Raw genomic sequence first — 19852 nt, forward strand, 5'->3', positions numbered from 1 at the left:
CCCAAGTATCAATGCCAAATAATTTGGCATTCAGCTTCATGATTGCACCAAGAAACTTGGCAGTTTGCTCTTCAGTAACATCCTCATTCTCTTCAGAAGAGGAATACTCATCAGAGCTCATGAAGGGTATAAGGAGGTTCAATGGAATCTCTATGGTCTCTAGATGAGCCTCAGAGTCCTTTGGTTCCTCAGAGTGAAGCTCCTTATTGACCACTGGACATCCCAGGAGGTCTTCCTCCTTGGGATTCACGTCCTCTCCTCTCCTCACAGGTTCGGCCATGGTGCTTATGTCAATGGCCTTGCACTCTCCTTTTGGATTCTCTTCTGTATTGCTTGGGAGAGTACTTGGAGTGATTTCAGTGATCCTTTTACTCAGCTGGCCCACTTGTGCTTCCAAATTTCTAATGGAAGACCTGGTTTCATTCATGAAACTCACAGTGGCCTTAGATAGATCAGAGACTAGATTTGCTAAATTAGAAGCATTTTGTTCAGAGTTCTCTATCTGTTGCTGAGTGGATGATGGAAAAGGTTTACTATTGTTAAACCTGTTTCTTCCACCATTGTTAAAGCCTTGTTGAGGATTTTGATCCTTCCATGAGAAATTTGGGTGATTTCTCCATGATGAGTTATAGGTGTTTCCATAAGGTTCACCTAAATAATTCACCTCTGCTATTGCAGGGTTCTCAGGATCATAAGCTTCTTCTTCATAAGAAGCCTCTTGAGTACTGTTGGATGCAGCTTGCATTCCATGCAGACTCTGAGAGATCATATTGACTTGCTGAGTCAATATTTTATTCTGAGCCAATATGGCATTTAGAGTATCAACTTCAAGAACTCCCTTCTTCATAGGCGTCCCATTACTCACAGGATTCCTCTCAGAAGTGTACATGAACTGGTTTTTAGCAACCATGTCAATGAGTTCTTGAGCTTCTGTAGGCGTTTTCTTTAGGTGAATGGATCCACCTGCAGAAGTGTCCAGTGATATCTTTGATAGCTCAGATAAACCATCATAGAATATATCCAGGATGGTCCATTCTGAAAGCATGTCAGAAGGACACTTTTTGGTCAACTGTTTGTATCTTTCCCAAGCTTCATAGAGGGATTCACCTTCTTTCTGTCTAAAGGTTTGAACATCCACTCTAAGCTTGCTCAGCTTTTGAGGAGGAAAGAACTTGGCTAAGAAAGCCGTGACCAGCTTATCCCAAGAGTTCAGGCTATCTTTAGGTTGAGAGTCCAACCATATTCTCGCTCTGTCTCTTACAGCAAAAGGGAAAAGCATGAGCCTGTAGACTTCAGGATCTACTCCATTAGTCTTAACAGTATCACATATCTGCAAGAATTCAGTTAAGAACTGAAAAGGATCTTCAGATGGAAGTCCATGAAACTTGCAGTTCTGCTGCATTAGAGAAACTAATTGAGGTTTCAGCTCAAAGTTGTTTGCTCCAATGGCAGGAATGGAGATGCTTCTTCCATGTAAATTGGAATTAGGTGCAGTAAAGTCACCAAGCATCTTCCTTACATTATTATTATTTTCGGCTGCCATCTCCTCTTCCTGTTCGAAAATTTCTGAAAGGTTATCTCTGGATTGTTGTAATTTAGCTTCTCTTAATTTTTTTCTTCAGAGTCCTTTCAGGTTCCGGATCTGCATCAACAAGAATATTCTTGTCCTTGCTCCTGCTCATATGACAAAGAAGAAGGCACAGAAAAATAATAATAATAATAGAGATCCTTTATTCCATAGTATAGGGATCCCTGTGTGAGTAGAAAAAGAGGGGGAGATAAAGAAGGTAATATAATGGAAGAAACACAACTGTGAGGATGGCAGAGATGTGAGATGAGATGTTAGGATATGAATGAATAAATATAATAAGATAGGGGAGGGATAATTTTTGAAAATTATTTTGAAAAAGAGTTAGTGATTTTCGAAAATGGTTTTTGAAAATTGTTAGTATTTTTTCGAAAAATTTTTAAAATTAAAAATAAAAATAAGAATAATTAGTTAATTAAAAAGAAATTTTTGAAAAAGAGGGAAGATATTTTCAAAAATTAGAGAGAGAGAGTTAGTTAGGTGGTTTTGAAAAAGTTACGAAACAAACAAAAAGTTAGTTAGTTAGTTGAAACAAATTTTGAAAAGGTAAGAAGTTAGGAAGTTAGAAAAGATATTTTGAATAGATATTTTTGAAAAGGATAAGATAAGAAGATATTTTTGAAAAGATATGATTGAAATTAGTTTTGAAAAAGATTTGATTTTTAAAATCACAATTAATGACTTGATTCACAAGAAATCACAAGATATGATTCTAGAACTTAAAGTTTGAATCTTTCTTAACAAGTAAGTATCAAACTTGAAATTTTTGAATCAAAACATTAATTGTTATTGTTATTTTCGAAAATTTGGTATAAAAATAAGAAAAAGATTTTTGAAAAGTATTTTTAGAATTTTCGAAAATAACTAAGAAAGATGAAAAAGATTTGATTTTTGAAAAAGATTTTGAAAAAGATAAGATTTTCAAATTGAAAATTTGATTTGACTCATGAGAAACAATTTGATTTTAAAAATTTTTGAAAAAGTCAACTCAAATTTTCGAATTTGATGAGAGAAAAGAGGAAGATATTTTTTTGATTTTTTGAATTTTTATGAAAAACATGAAAATTATGCAATGCATGAAATTTTTTAGATCAAAACAATGAATGCATGCAAGAATGCTATGAATGTCAAGATGAACACCAAGAACACTATGAATGTCAAGATGAACATCATAGACACAATTTTGAAAAATTTTTAATGCAAAGAAAACATGCAAGACACCAAACTTAGAATTCTTTAATGCTTACGCACTAAGAATTCAAGAATGCATATGATAAACATGAAAAGACACAAAACAAAAAATCATCAAGATCAAACAAGAAGACTTACCAAGAACAACTTGAAGATCATGAAGAACACTATGAATGCATGAAATTTTCGAAAAATGCAAGATGCATATGCAAGTGACACCAAACTTATGATATGACTCAAGACTCAAACAAGAAACACAAAAATATTTTTGATTTTTATGATTTTCTAATTTTTTTTTTGGATTTTTATTTTATATTTTTCGAAAAAATCTTTTGAAAAAGAAAATAAGGATTCCAAAATTTTTAATATGAATTCCAGGAATCTTATGCTCTAAAGCTCCAATCAAAGGGTCAGGCATGGCTTAATAGCCAGCCAAGCTTTAGTATGTAACTCAGACATGACACGCCTGACATTCCTTACATTCAACAGCCAATTGGCTAAGAAAGATAAAGAAGCTCTTCTCTTGAGTATAAGAATTGAGACATGGCTTTACAGCCAGCCAGGCTTCAACATGCTCCATGAAACACTAGAATTCATTCTTAAAAATTCTGAAAAGAAAATATATTTTTGAAAACATTTTTATTTTAAAACCCTCTTTTTTTTTTCGAAAACAGGTGAGAAAATTTTGAAATATTTTTGAAAAATTTTTGAAAAGAAAATAAAAAGAAAATTACCTAATCTGAGCAACAAGATGAACCGTCAGTTGTCCAAACTCGAACAATCCCCGGCAACGGCGCCAAAAACTTGGTGCACGAAATTGTGATGTCACATTCATAATTTGTCACAACTTCGATACAACTAACCAGCAAGTGCACTGGGTTGTCCAAGTAATACCTTACGTGAGTAAGGGTCGAATCCCACGGAGATTGTTGGTATGAAGCAAGCTATGGTCACCTTCTAAATCTCAGTCAGGAAGATATAAAGTGATAATGGTGTTTTTGAATATTATATAATAAAATAGGGATAGAGATACTTATGTAAATCATTGGTAGGAATTTCAGATAAGCGAATGGAGATGCTTTTCGTTCCTCTGAACCTCTGCTTTCCTGCTATCTTCATCCAATCAGTCTCACTCCTTTCCATGGCTGGCTTTATGTGATACATCACCACTGTCAATGGCTACTTTCGGTCATCTCTCGGGAAAATGATCCAATGCCCTGTCACGGCATGGCTAATCGTCTGGAGGCATCACCCTTGCCAATGGCTTCATCTTATCCTCTCAATGAATAATATGCTCACGCACCCTGTCACGGCACGGCTATTCATCTGTCGGTTCTCGATCATGCTGGAATAGGATTTACTATCCTTTTGCGTCTGTCACTAACGCCCTGCAATCGCGAGTTAGGAGCTCGTCACAGTCATTCAATCATTGAATCCTACTCGGAATACCACAGACAAGGTTTAGACTTTCCGGATTCTCTTGAATGCCGCCATCATTCTAGCTTACGCCACGAAGATTCCGATTAAGAGATCTAAGAGATATTCATTCTAGCTTATTTCATGTAGAACGGAAGTGTTTGTCAGGCACGTGTTCATAGGGGAGATGGTGATGAGCGTCACACATAATCATCACCTTCATCACGTTCTTGGGTGCGAATGGATATCTTAGAAGCGAAATAAGATGAATTGAATAGAAAACAGTAGTACTTGCATTAATCTTTGAGGAACAGCAGAGCTCCACACCTTAATCGATGGAGTGTAGAAACTCTACCGTTAAAAATACATTAGTGAAGGTCCAGGCATGGCCGAGATGGCCAGCCCCCTAAAACGTGATCAAAGGATCATAAGGTAATCCAAAGATGTCAAATACAATAGTAAGAGGTCCTATTTATAATAAACTAGCTACTAGGGTTTACATGAGTAAGTAATTGATGCATAAATCCACTTCTGGGGCCCACTTGGTGTGTGCTTGGGCCGAGCCTTAACTTTCCACGTGCAGAGGCCATTTGTGGAGACGCCAGGTTTTGATCCATTTCGGGCGTTCAACTATGGTTTTGGATCCTTTTCTGGCGCTGGACGCCAGATTTGGGCAGATAGCTGGCATTGAACGCCAGTTTACGTCCTCTATTCTTGGCCAAAGTATAGACTATTAAATATTGCTGGAAAGCCTTGGAAGTCTACTTTCCAACGCAATTGGAAGCGTGCCATTTTGAGTTCTGTAGCTCCAGAAAATTCACTTTGAGTGCAGGGAGGTCAGAATCCAACAGCATCAGCAGTCCTTTTTCAACCTCTGAATCTGATTTCTGCTCAAGTCCCTCAATTTCAGCCAGAAAATACCTGAAATCACAGAAAAACACACAAACTCATAGTAAAGTCCAAAAATGTGAATTTAACATAAAAACTAATAAAAACATCCCTAAAAGTAACTAGATCCTACTAAAAACATACTAAAAACAATGCCAAAAAGCGTATAAATTATCCGCTCATCAATCCCCATTCCTCAGGTTTGTTTGGCTGAGCCTCCTCAATCTTCTGCCGCTGCTTTAGGTGCTCCTTCTAACAAGAAGCAAGAAACAATTGAGCCTTTCAACCTTGATGCTCCTTATTTTAATGCGATCGAGTTCGTAGATCAGCAAATTGGTCCCTTTGGTGCCCTTCCTATGGATGATGTGTCGCTCCTTCGCTATCTGGACTTTATAACTCGAAGCAGTGTTAGGATGGCATATATGGGGGCTGCCCTATACCGAACTGCTCAAAATCTTCCTCTCCATGCCACCAAAGCCTTTATGGAGGAGGCTAAACAAGATTTTGATCGGATGAAGGGCCTGAAAGAGGAGCTTGAAGCAAAGGTAGCCAAGCTGGAGAAGGATCTAGAGAACGAGAAGGCGAGTTCCCTTTCTCTGGCGGCTTCTGTGAGGCTGGCTGAGGACACGGCACTGAGGCATAAGGACAGCTATGTGGCATCTTATCGGGAGGTGGTGCGCCTGTTGGAGAATTCCCGAGCTGATTACTCCGAGCTCCAAGGTCATCTTGTTGGCAGCGTAACTGCTGCCTATGAGAACTTGAGGGAGCAGGTTCGGATTATTGCTCCCGAAGCCGATCTTACTCTCTTCAGCCTGGATAATGTTGTGAGGGATGGTAAGATTGTCCCTGATGACCAGGATGATGATGATGTTGAACCTCCCCTTGTGTCTTCTGCCAAAGTGTCGACCTCTTCAGTTCTTCCGATTGTGTCTGATCCAGATTGCCAGATTCTGAACCGGGATGATGGAACCGTGGATGCTGTGCCAATTTAGACTCGCCCTCCCTCTCCTCGTACTGATGCTGTCGAGAGGGCTCCTGATTTTTGCTGATTTCTCTTCGGGTATTTGTGTAGTTGGCCCGGCTTGTGGGCTTTTAAACTCTTTATGTGTAATTTGAATGTTTTGCTCGACTGTGGATACTCCTTTGGGTTGCTTGCCTAGCAACTTTTGTTTTGAAAAACAACAAGTAGTTTTCAAGCTTTTGGGCCTGACCCTTAAGCTCATTATAATATTGTATTTTATCATGCTCGTTTGCGCTTGTCTTAGCACTTGTTGCTTGTTGGTTGGATCCTTTGAGATCGTAGATGTGGGGGTCCAACTTGTTTCTCGATTTTCTCGCTCTTGCTTTGTATTTCTAGTAATCTGTAACCGATTTCTTTACGTTGGTCCTCTTTTCCATTACTTTTGCAGTTCTCTTTCTTGGACCCTTGCTAGGTCTCTTTCAGAGACTTCTTTTATAACTTGTTTGTAGGAGGTCAACTTCTTTATGTCATCTTCTTTTAAGTTATTTTGGTAATCCTCTTTCTTGGACCTTTGTCAGGTCTCTTTCAGGGATTACTTTTATAACTTGTTTTGTTGTAAGGGACCAACTTCTTTATGTCGATCTCTTCTAAGTTATTTCGTAATCCTCTTTCTTGAACCTTCATTAGGTCTCTTTCAGGGATTACTTTTATAACTTGCTTTGTAGGGGACCGACTTCTTTATGTCGATTTCTTCTAAGTTATTTCGTAATCCTCTTTCTTGGACCTTTGTCAGGTCTCTTTCAGGGATTACTTTTATAACTTGTTTTGTAGGAAACCGACTTCGTTAGGTCGATCTCTTCTAAGTTATAGCAATTCCTCTTTTATAGGGTTGGCCAGACCTCTTTCCAGGGATTTGCTGATAACTTGGGTTGACTTGGTCCGACTTCTCAATGTCGGCTAGTCTTTAAGTTATTATTTAGCAATCCATAAGACCTCGTCAGGTTCTTTTTCGGATTACTTTCGATAACTTCTTGCATTATTCTGTGTTCATCTTTGCCGATTTGTAGAAGGTGATTTCTGTCTTTGTTTGTTCGACCTTTAGATGAATCGCGTTTTCATCTTTATTGGTCTTCCATCGTGATCGTGCAGTGAATCTGTTTTTCGCTTTCTGGCGATCTGTTGCTTTATAATCGGGTGATGAATGCTTCAGATTAATGCGTCTTGAGAATTTGTTGAATATCTAAAATATATTTTATTCAAACGAAAATGCAAATATATACATGCGAGAGTTTTTCATTCCATTAAGTCGAATAATTTCTAGATCTCAACTTGGTGCCTCATTAAAAAACCTTTTCAGGAAAAAGAGTGCATCCTATGACGAGATCTTCTAGCTATAGTACCTTCTTAGGTTGCAAGCGTGCCATGATCTGGGGAGCTCTCGTCCCTCGAGTTCGGACAGTCTGTAGTGGCCCTTTCTCAGTACTTCTGTAACTCGGTAGGGTCCTTTCCAGTTTGCTGCCAGCTTTCCTTCTCCAGGTCGAGTTGTTCCAATATCATTTCGGATTAGGATGAGATCATTCTCAACGAAACTTCTTGGCACTACCCTCTGATTATACCTCGAAGCCATTCGGCGCTTTAGCGCTTCTTCTTTGATCCGAGCTCTTTCTTGGATTTCTGAAAGTAGGTCGAGCTCTTCTCTTTGAAGCTGAGAGTTGGCTTGTTCATTGTAGTGGACCACTCTAGGGGACCCTTCCTCGACCTCTACTGGGATCATTGCCTCCACTTCATATGCTAATCGGAACGGTGATTCGTTTGTGGTGGAATGTGGCGTGGTTCGATATGCCCATAGGACCTGTGGAAGTTCTTCAGCCCAAGCTCCCTTCGCATCTTGCAGTCTCCATTTCAACCCAGCCAATATGACTTTGTTGGCAGCTTCAGCTTGCCCATTGGCTTGAGGATGTTCGACGGATGTGAACTGGTGCTTTATGTTTAAGTCGGCTACTAATTTCCTGAAGCCTTCATCTGTGAATTGAATGCCATTGTCTGTGGTGATGGAGTATGGAACCCCGAACCTTGTGATAATGTTCCTATATAGGAATCTCCGGCTTCTTTTAGTAGTGACGTTGGCTAGGGGCTCTACCTCAATCCACTTTGTGAAATAGTCTACTCCGACTATGAGGAATTTGACTTGTCCTGATCCCTTGGGAAAGGGTCCGAGAAGATCGAGTCCCTATTTTGCAAATGGCCAAGGCGAAGTTACGCTAATGAGTTCTTCTGGCGGAGCGATGTGAAAGTTGGCATGTTTCTGGCATGGGGGACATGTCTTTACAAATTCTGTAGCTTCCTTTTGTAGAGTTGGCCAGTAAAATCCCGTCCGAAGTACCTTTTTGGTGAGAGCTTGTGTCCCGAGATGATTGCCACAAATACCGCTGTGTACTTCCTCTAAAACTTCCCTTGTGTTAGAGGTCGGCACACATTTTAACAATGGTATTGAAATCCCTCTTTTGTATAGGGTGTTGTTTATGATGGTGTAGTACTGAGCCTCCCGTTTTAACCTTTTTGCTTCCTTCTCATTTGTGGGGAGTGTTTCTTCTTGGAGGTAATTAATTATGGGGGTCATCCATCCTTGATCCTGACTTGTTATAGCTAGGACTTTTTCTGCTTCTGAGATTGACATGTTCTGTAGCATTTTCTGGATGAGGCTTCTATTGTTACCCCCTGGTTTGGTGCTGGCTAGCTTTGAGAGTGCATCAGCTCGGGCATTTTGTTCGCGGGGTATGTGGCAGATCTTATATTCCCCGAGTTGTCCGAGCTATTCTTTGGTTATATCCAAATACTTTTTCATGGTGGGATCTTGGCTTGGTAACTCCCTGTTATCTGTGAGGTGACTACTTGTGAGTCGCTGAAGATGTTGAGTTTTTGAGCTCCAACCTCCTTAGCTATCTTCAAACCAGCTAGTAACGCCTCATATTCTGCCTGGTTGTTTGAGGCCGGGAACCCAAATTTGAGGGAAAGCTCAACTTGGGTTCCTTGGTTGCTTTCTATTATCACACCTGCGCCGCTTCCAGTCTTATTTGAAGACCCGTCCACATAGAGATTCTATTCTGTGGGGGTTTCCCGGGTATTTGTGAATTCTGCAATGAAGTCGGCCAAGTATTGTGATTTGATGGCTGTTCGAGCTTTGTATTGGAGGTCGAACTCGAATAACTCGACTGCCCATTGTAAAATTCTGCCTGCTAGATCTGTTTTCTGCAGTATTCCCTTTATGGGCTGGTCGGTCCGAACCTTCATGGTGTGGGCCTGGAAGTATGGGCGAAGTCGTCGAGATGTCAGTATGAGAGTGTAGGCGAATTTTTCTATTTTTTGGTAGTTCAGCTCGGATCCCTGCTGATGTGTGGAAAACGATCCAACACAAAACTCACCGGCAAGTGTATCGGGTCGCATCAAGTAATAATAACTCACATGAGTGAGGTCGATCCCACAAGGATTGAAGGATTGAGCAATTTTAGTTTAGTGGTTGATTTAGTCAAGCGAATCAAGTATTGGTTGAGTGATTTGTGCTTTACAGAAACTAAATTGCTTGAAATGTAAAGGGAGAGGGGTAAAGTGCAATAAATTAAAGAGCAGGAAAGTAAAGAAGCAGAATCTTAAAGTTTAAGTAATGTAAATTGCAGAAACTTAGATTGCAAGAAATGTAAATGGCTAAAGCTTTAAAGTGCAAGAAATGTAAATTGCTTGAATCATAAAAGGAATTGGGAATTGGGATTGCAGAATTTAAATAAGCAGAATTAAATTACATCAAACAGCAAAGCAAAAGATGAATTGAATTAGAATGGATCTCAAACAGAAGAGTAAAAATACTTTGAGAATTGTAAAGACAGAAGGGCAGTGCTTAATTTGCAGCAATGTAAAAGAGGTTGAAGATCTCAGGAGTGAAAGAGACTAGATAACAAGTCTAGATCTCAAATCCTTCCTTGATCTAATAAGAACAATTGCAAAAGAAACAAAGAAAAGTAAATTGCAGAGAGAGTAAAAGATGAAGCAGTAAATGGAAATTGGAGTTCAATTATGCAGAAAATTAAACAAGATCTCAAGGTGAGATTGAAATAGAAGTTCTTCAATTCTCTACCCAAGATCCAAAGCAAGAAAATTAAAGAGTGCTCAAGCAAGAACCAAGAAGAAGAGAGATCAATTCTCCTTCCAAGTTCTCAGAAAAATAAATTCAAAGTAAAAGCTCAAAAATGAAAATTAAAAGGAAAATTCAAAGTAAAGTCTAGCGGTGTCAAAAAAAGTGTCCTAATTACATCAAACTAACTCCTATTTATACACTTTCTATTCTTGGATATTGGAATTTGAATGGGCTTTTGATTTGGTGAAGAAATGAATTAAATTGGAATTTTAAATTTCATTTTCAGCCCAAATGCACCTCCCAGGGGGATGCTCAGCTCACAAAGTGAGCTGAGCTTTGAGACTTGGTGTGGGGAGGCCTTGGTAGCGTGCTGTTGCTTGGGATGCATCAGGGGAAAGCTCAGCTCACAAAGTGAGCTGAGCATTGGTGCCTTGGTGCCAATTTGTTGCGTGCTGCCCTTGGACCGTGTCAAATTTGTTGCGCGCCCTACTCCCTGGCCGTGTCATATTTCTTGCGCGCTTCACTCCCCTTGGCCGTGTCATATGTTGCGTGAAATGCACCAAGGGTAGCGCTCAGCTCTCCAAGTGAGCTGAGCTTTGGTGCTCACAAGGAGAGCTCCTTGGTTCGAAACCTACGGGAAGCATGTGCTGCCCATTTCTTTGGTTGTCTTGCTTCCTTGCTTCCTCAAGGTGTGGGGTTCGAACCTTGGGGGATGCTTTTGGCCATTTTTGGCTTATTTTTCCTTGTGAGTAGCGCTTCCCTCATTCCCTTTGGTCATGGGTTCAAGTCTTGGAGCATGCACTTGCACTTTATTTTCTTTGAATTTTTCCTTTGGTGCTCTCGATAATGCTCACTTTGTGAGCTGAGCTTGGTCTTCCTTTCCTTATTTCTTGGCCTCATGTTGTGCTCAGCTCACAAAGTGAGCTGAGCTTTGTGCCTTGGTCTCCTGGGAGTAAGTGTAGCGCTCAGTTGGTGAGCTTGGTGCTCTTGGAGAGAGATTCATGGTTTGTTGCGCCACACTTCCTCCTTTCTTGGCGACACTTTTTCTTCCTTGAGCCACACTTCTTAGGCCACGCTTTCTTCTTTTTTTCTTTTCTTCACCTATAATTAATCAAAACAACCAATCAAAGTATCACCAAATTCACAAGGTTTATAAATTATTAAAACTCAATTAAATTTAGCCTAAACCTCATGATTTAGCATCAATTTTGTGGTGGTTGTTTGATTTAGAGAAGTCATGCATTTTCATTCCAAATTACTTACTTAGAATGCAAGAAAGTGCATAAAACTTAATAAAATTAAAGAAAAAGGCTAGTGAAACTAGGCTAAGATGACTTGTCATCACAACACCAAACTTAAAACTTGCTTGTCCCCAAGCAAGCATCAAACATAAGAGAAGATAGAATGAAATAGATAAGTATATATGTTCTTATTAGGCAAATAGTTGAGTTTGGTCTATGGGGTTTTATGCAGATCAAAAGTAGCTCATTTATTGCTTGCTGTCAAAACAAACAATGTTCCTTTAATGGTTCACCAAGGTTGCTGCTATAACTCCTCACTTTTTGCTCAACTCTCTTATTAGCTTCTCTTCTTTCTTTTGCATTACAGAGATTATTTCTTATTGAAGGCTTGGTGTCAAATGTTGCAGTGGCCTTTGGCTTATTTTTTTCTCAATATTTCTTCACCACAGACACATGGCTCGATTTTTTTCTTCCTAGGATCATTGATGCCCAGCATCTCTTTGGATCACTGAATGTTTTGTAGCTAGGTTGCTCTTTATTATGGACTTTCAGTTGGCAATCCCAAATCAGTTGATCTAAGTTGCCAAGTTTTAAAATACTCCTTAGAACCTACTTGTCCAAGCATATCCTAGTACACAAACACCACAGGCATATGTCCTAGGGTCCAAGCTATTGGTGTCTAGCCTTATTGTTTGTTTCTTTGCCAACTTTTGGCTTTTCTTCTTCTTTTTTTCTTTCTGTCTTGGTTTATTTTCAAGGGAATTTCATTAGTTGAAGGATCATAGCAGCAAACTGGCTTAAGCTTCAAGTAACAAGTCATTATGCAGCACTTATTGTATGAGCTAACAATTGAATCAAACACACACCACCACTAACTTCCATTCTAACTTTTGCAACATTGAACAATTACTTTCCTAAATCAAACATCTCTCTTTTACTCAAACAGCAAGGGGAACAGAACAAAGTCTTCAAGTTGTTGAATTATGACAATTATTTTGCAAATAGTTTATTCTTAGCTAACTACTAATGCAAACAAAAGGAATAGTAGAACATAAAGTAATTGGAGGCATGTCATGTTTCAGATATGAATCTTCCTTATTTAAGTACGAATAAGAAGAGAAACTTCACCACCTCTATTTGTCAGGCATTTCCATTCTTTTGGATTTGCTGGATTCTCCCTTCTTCTTCTTCCTCTTCTGTCCATAATCTTGAGCTTCTTCACGAGGACATCTTCTGTCCCAAATAGAATCTGTGAGACCTGAAAGCCCAACTTCTTCTAATCTTCGGTATGTTACCTGGTTATTAAGCTTAGACTTTGCTGCTTGGCGGTCTCTAAGTTCTTGGCATTGATCAAATGATTTGATTTGTGGATTGATTGTTGGCATGCAACGGCTTAAGTACTCCAACCTTGCTTGCACATCTTCATTACAATCTGATTGTTGCACATGTCTAACCTCTCCAACAGTGTGGTGAATATTCTTCCACTGATACAGGTTGTGAGTATACTCCCCATACTTGGCTTGGGTCAGGAACATCTTGTCATATGACTCTTGAAGTCCTGTTGTTAGTTCCCTTTGTCCCTCAAGAATCTTGGCTTGAAATTCTTGTTGTTGGGCCATTGATTGTTGCTGCCAGCTTTCCAATCTTTCTTCCATTCTGTGCTGCCAAGCTTCATTTTGCTCCCTGTCTTTCAAGTATTGCTCCCGGTGCTCTAGATATTGCTCTTGGCATCTTGAGTACTGATCTTGTGCTATCACATTTTGCTGTGATATTTCTTCAAGAACTCTTTGTAGTTGACTCATATCTATGGCACCGTGAGCTTGTTCTCCTCCTTCCTCTGATCTTCTTCTTCTTTGGGGCCCTTCTTCTTGATCATCATCCTCAGCAATTCCTTCCATGGTTTTCCTTGTTATTCCTGCTCCTCTTCTTACTTTCTCTGTGTCCTCATCTTCAAAGATCACTTCGGCTCTAGTACACAACCTTAGAATGGTGCCAGACTGGGCATTTAACGCCCATTCTGCTACCCTTACTGGCGTTTGAACGCCAGTAAGATCATCCTCCAGGGTGTGCTATTTTTCATTCTATTTTTTATTTTTCAGTTATTTTTGTGACTTCACCTGATCATCAACCTAAAGAAAATATAAAATAACAATGGAAAATAAATAGATATAATTGAATAAAATTGGGTTGCCTCCCAACAAGTGCTTCTTTAATGTCAATAGCTTGATAGTGGGCTCTCATGGAGCCTCACAGATACTCAGAGCATGATGATGGCCTCCCAAAACCAAACTTAGAGTTTGAATATGGGGGCTCTGTTTGACTTTGCATTGAGAGAAGCTTGTCATGCTTCTTCTCCATGTGTGCAGAAAGAGATCCTTGAGCTTTAAACACAAGGCAGTCCTCATTCACTTGAATGACCAGCTCTCCTCTGTCAACATCAGTCACAGCTTTTGCTGTGGCTAGGAAGGGTCTGCCAAGGATGATGGATTCATCCCTATTCTTCCCAGTGTCCAGGATTATAAAGTCAGTAGGGATGTAAAGGCCTTCAACCTTTACCAAGACATCCTCTACAAGTCCATACGCCTGTTTCCTTGAATTGTCTGCCATCTCTAGTGAGATTCTTGCAGGATGCACATCAAAGATCCCTAGTTTCTCCATTATAGAGAGGGGCATGAGGTTTATACTTGACCCTAGGTCACACAGAGCCTTCTCAAAGGTCATGGTGCCTATGGTACAAGGTATTAAGAATTTTCCGGGGTCCGATTTCTTCTGAGGTAATTTCTGCCTAACCAAGGTATTCAGTTCATTGATAAGCAATGGAGGTTCATCCTCCCAAGTCTCATTACCAAATAACTTGACATTCAGCTTCATGATTGCTCCAAGGTACTTAGCAACTTGCTCTTCAACAATATCTTCATCCTCTTCAGAGGAAGAATACTCATCAGAACTCATGAATGGCAGAAGTAGGTTCAGTGGAATCTCTATGTCTCTATATGAGCCTCAGATTTCTTAGGTTCCTCATTAGGGAACTCCTTGGAGGCCAGTGGACGTCCATTGAGGTCTTCCTCAGTGGAAATCACTGCCTTTCCCTCCTCTATGCATTCGGCCATGTGGGACGTGTTTATGGCCTTTCACTCTCTCTTGGGATTCTCTTCTGTATTGCTTGGGAGAGCACTAGGAGGGAGTTCAGTAACTTTCTAACTCAGCTAACCCACCTGTGCCTCCAAATTTCTAATGGAGGACCTTGTTTCAGTCATTAAACTTAGTGTGGTTTTAGATAGATCAGAGACTATGGATGCTAAGCTAGAGAGACTTTGCTCAGAATTCTCTGTCTGTTGCTGAGAAGATAATGGAAAAGGCTTGCTATTGCTAAACCTATTTCTTTTACCATTATTGTTGTTGAATCCTTGTTGAGGCTTCTGTTGGTCCTTCCACGAGAGATTTGGATGATTTCTCCATGAAGGATTATAGGTGTTTCCATAGGATCCTCCCATGTAATTCACCTCTTCCATTGAAGGGTTCTCAGGATCATAAGCTTCTTCTTCAGAAGATGCTTCTTTATTACTGCTTGATGCAGCTTACATTCCAGTCAGACTTTGAGAAATCATATTGACTTGTTGAGTCAATATTTTATTCTGAGCCAATATGGCATTCAGAGTATCAATCTCAAGAACTCCTTTCTTCTGAGTTGTCCTATTATTCACAGGATTCCTTTAAGAAGTGTACATGAATTGGTTATTTGCAACCATTTCAATGAGTTCTTAGGCTTCTTCAGGTGTCTTCTTCAGATGAAGAGATCCATCAGCAGAGTTATCCAATGACATCTTGGACAGTTCAGACAGACCATCATAGAATATACATATGATGCTCCATTCTGAAAGCATGCCAGAAGGACACCTTCTGATCAATTGCTTGTATCTTTCCCAAGCTTCATAGAGGGATTCGCCTTCCTTCTGTCTGAAGGTTTGGACTTCCACTCTAAGCTTACTCAATTTTAAGGTGGAAAAAACTTTGCCAAGAAGGCATTGACCAGCTTTTCCCAAGAGTTCAGGCTTTCTTTAGGTTGTGTGTCTAACCATATCCTAGCTCTGTCTCTTACAGCAAAGGGGAAGAGCATAAGTTTGTAGACCTCAGGGTCAACCCCGTGGGTCTTAATAGTGTCACAAATTTGCAAGAATTCAGCTAAAAACTGATGAGGATCTTCCAATGGAAGTCCATGATACTTGCAATTCTGCTGTATTGGAGAAACTAATTGAGGCTTAAGCTCAAAGTTGTTTGCTCCAATTGCAGGAATTGAGATGCTCCTTCCACTGAAGTCAGAAGAAGGTGCAATGAAGTCACCAAGCATCTTCCTTGCATTGTTAGCATTGTCATTATTTTCGGCTGCCATGTCTTCTTCTTTTTCGAAAAATTTATGTTAGGTCCTCTCCAGAGAGTTGTACTTTAGCGTCTCTTAGCTTTCTCTTCAAGGTCCTTTCAGGTTCAGGATCAGCTTCAACAAGAATTCCTTTGTCCTTGTTCCTGCTCATAAGAAAGAGAAGAGAACAAGAAAGTATGAAATCCTCTATGTCACAGTATAGAGATTCCTGGAGGTGTCAGAGGAAAACAGGAATAGAGGGATGAGGTAGGTAGATAAGAATTCGAACATATGAAGAAGGAGAGAGAGTCTGAATTGCTAATTGAGGAGGAGTGTTAGTCTTGAAATAGAAGAGGTGAGGAGGGAAAAATTTTTGAAAACAAATTTTTAAATAAAACTAAAATTTTTTAAAATAATTAAAAAAAATTTTGAAAAAGTGGTTGATGGTTTTTCGAAAATTAAAAGTGAGAAAGTGGTTAGGTGATTTTGAAGAAGATTTTGAAATCAGTAATCAAAAAGATATGATTGAAAATTATTTTGAAAAAGATGTGGTTGAGAGAATATGATTGAGAAGATATGATTGAAAAACAATTTTAAAAAAATTTAAATTAATGATATGATTGAGAAGATATGATTGGAAATTAATGACTTGGCTAACAAGAAATTTAAAAGATATGATGCTAAAATTAAAATATTAAACTTTTCTTAACAAGGAAGTAACAAACTTAAAATTTTTGAATCAAATCATTAATTGGTAGCCAGGATTTTCGAAAATAGTGAGAAAAAATGGAAAAGATTTGATTTTGAAAAAGATATGATTGATGAGAGAGGATATGAAAAAGATAAGATTTTGAAAAATTAGTTTTAAAACTTGCAAAATTGAAAAAGATTTGAATTGAAAACAAAATTACTTCCTTGATGCTATCCTGACGTTAAACGCCCAGAATGATATCCATTCTGGCGTTTAACGCCCAGCCAGGTACCCTGGCTGGCATTTAAACGCCAGTTTTCCTTCCTCACTGGGCATTTTGAATGCCCAGCTTTTTCTCTATAATTCCTCTACTGAATGTTCTGAATCTTCAATTCTCTGTATTATTGACTTGAAAAGACATAATTTAAATTTTTTTTGAATTTTTTAATGATGAGAGAGAACAACAACAAAATGAAGCTAATCATGGAAGACTAAGATCAAATAAACAATGCATGCAAGACACCAAACTTATAAATTTTCATATCAGAGACACTAACAGATTGAGAGTGCAATGAGAAACAACAAAAGACACAAAATAAAAGAATTTAAAGATCAGACCCAAGAAAATCATCAAGAACAACTTGAAGATCAATGAAGAACATAATGCATATATTCAAAAAATGCAAGAAAATTAAAAATATGCAAGACACCAAACTTAAAAATTGACACTAGACTCAAACAAGAAACACAAATTATTCTTGATTTTTATGATTTTATTAATTTTTTTGTAATTTTTTTCGAAAATTGTTTGGAAAAAGAAAATAAGAAATTCAAAATTCTTAATGAGAATTCCAGGAATCATGCAATATTAGTCTAAAACTCCGGTCCAGGAATTAGACATGGCTTACTAGCCAGCCAAGCTTTCAGTGAAAGCTTCGGTCCAAAATACTAGACATGGCTTCACAGCCAGCCAGACTTCAACAGATCATCATGAAACTCTAGAATTCATTCTTAAAAATTCTGAATAATAAAATTTTTTTCGAAAATAAAATAAAAAAATAAAAGCTTAAAATAAAATTACCTAATCTGAGCAATAAGATGAACTGTCAGTTGTCCAAACTAGAACAATCCCCGGCAACGGCATCAAAAACTTGTTACATAAAATCATGATCACACACTTTTCACACAACTCCGTGCAGCTGACCAGCAAGTGCACTAGGTCGTCCAAGTAATACCTTACGTGAGTAAGGTCGATCCCACAGAGATTGTCGGCTTGAAGCAAGCTATAGTCATCCTTGTAGATCTCATTCAGGCGAATTCAAATGGTTTTGAGGTTTTGATAATTAAAATATAATTAAAACAGAAAATAAGATAGAAATATTTATGTAATTTATTGGTGGGATTTCAGATACGCGTATGAAGATGCTTTGTCCCTTCTGAACCTCTGCTTTCCTACTGCCTTCATCCAATCATTCATACTCCTTTCCATGGCAAGCTGTATGTTGGGGGATCATCGTTGTCAATGGCTACCGTCCTTCCTCTCAGTGAAAATGGTCCAAATGCGCTGTCACCGCACGGCTAATCATTTGTCGGTTCTCACTCATGTTGGAATAGGATCCATTGATCCTTTTGCGTCTGTCACTACGCCCAACACTCGCAAGTTTGATGCTCGTCACAGTCATCCCATCCTAGATCCTACTCGGAATACTACAGACAAGGTTTAGACTTTCCGGATCTCAAGAATGCTGCCAATTGATTCTAGCTTATACCACGAAGACTCTGATCTCACGGAATGGAAGGCTCTGTTGTCAGGAGAGGCAACCATACGTCGTGAACCAGGAGGCTAAGAGATATGCATTCAAGCTCGTTTTCATGTAGAACGGAAGTAGTTGTCAGGCACACGTTCATAAGTGAGAATGGTGATGAGTGTCACATAATCATCACATTCATCATGTTGAAGTACGAATGGATATCTTAGAATAAGAATAAGCTTGAATTGAATAGAAAACAGTAGTAATTGCATTAATTCATGAAGAACAGCAGAGCTCCACACCTTAATCTATGGAGTGTAGAAATTCCATCGTTGAAAATATATAAGTGAAAATAGAGTAGACATGGCCAAGTGGCCAGCCTCCCATGGAGGTCTCAGAACGTAAAAGTTACATAATGTCTTCCTGAGATGAAAATACAATAGTAAAAGGTCCTATTTATAATGAACTAGTAACCTAGGGTTCACAGAAATGAGTAAATGATGTAGAAATCTACTTCCGGGCCCACATGGTGTGTACTTGGGCTGAGTATTGAAGCTTTTTCGTTCTTGGGCTGTTCCTGGAGTTAAACACCAGCTTTTGTGCCAGTTTGGGAGTTTAACTCCAATTCTGGTGCCAGTTTGGGCGTTTTACGCCAGAAATTTTAGGCTGACTTTGAACGCCGGTTTGGGCCATCAAATCTCAGGAAAAGTATGAACTATTATATATTGCCTGAAAGCCCAGGATGTCTACTTTCCAACGCAATTGAGAGCACGTCAAATGGGCTTCTGTAGCTCCAGAAAATCCACTTCGAGTGTAAGGAGGTCAGAATCCAACAACATCTGTAGTTCTTTTTCAGCCTCTGAATCAGATTTTTGCTCAGGTCCCTCAATTTCAGCCAGAAAATACCTGAAATCACAGAAAAACACACAAACTCATAGTAAAGTCCAGAAATGTGATTTTTATTTAAAAACTAATAAAAATATAATAAAAAGTAACTAAAACATACTAAAAACTACCTAAAAACAGTGCCAAAAAGCGTATAAATTATCCGCTCATCACCTACGCGTTTAGTTATCGTGTGTGAACGCTTCACGTTTCGTAATTCCGTTTTACGTGACTTTAATCTTTATTCCTTTATCAGGCTTCTAGTTATATAAATCCTTGAATATATATTATATATTATAAGTTTTAGAACTGTCGTGGCATTTTGTGATCCTTTGCTTTACGGCTAGAGGTAAGGTTTAGGGTAATGGGGTGTTACATTATAGGAGTTTCAATTTTTATTAACATAAATTTCCATTCATGTATGAGCAAATTTCAGTTAATTAAAGTTTTAGGAGGATTAATATCTGACTGGTGTTGGTCTTTATTGAATAGTCACTTTCTATGTTTGATATTAGCTTTCTGAAATTCTTTATTGAATAGTCACTTTTTTGTTTATTGAATACTCACTTTATTCTATTATGTCAAAGAGTTAGGTGTTTTCTGGAACTGAATAATGATAGAAACATTTTTTTTAAAATTAGCTCTCTGCTATATTGATATATGCACTTTTTCAGTTCATACAGTGTATTAGTTTCAGTTCATTGAGTTTTTCGGGTTCTTAATGTTTTGATAAATACCCTGATTTCATTCACTA

General features: G+C 38.7%; 2 non-coding genes across 2 annotated transcripts; both read left to right on the top strand.

The window, feature by feature from the left end:
- Positions 1-1039: 1039 nt before the first annotated feature.
- On the top strand, positions 1040-1147 carry LOC112731024 (small nucleolar RNA R71). Its single transcript, XR_003166820.1, has one exon. It is a non-coding gene; the product is annotated as a small nucleolar RNA R71 (small nucleolar RNA).
- Positions 1148-15296: 14149 nt separating this feature from the next.
- LOC112731379 (small nucleolar RNA R71) lies at positions 15297-15400 on the top strand. Its single transcript, XR_003167159.1, has one exon. It is a non-coding gene; the product is annotated as a small nucleolar RNA R71 (small nucleolar RNA).
- Positions 15401-19852: the final 4452 nt, after the last annotated feature.

The sequence above is a fragment of the Arachis hypogaea genome, chromosome 12 (genome assembly GCF_003086295.3).
Source record: "Arachis hypogaea cultivar Tifrunner chromosome 12, arahy.Tifrunner.gnm2.J5K5, whole genome shotgun sequence".
Classification (NCBI taxonomy): Eukaryota; Viridiplantae; Streptophyta; class Magnoliopsida; order Fabales; family Fabaceae; genus Arachis; species Arachis hypogaea.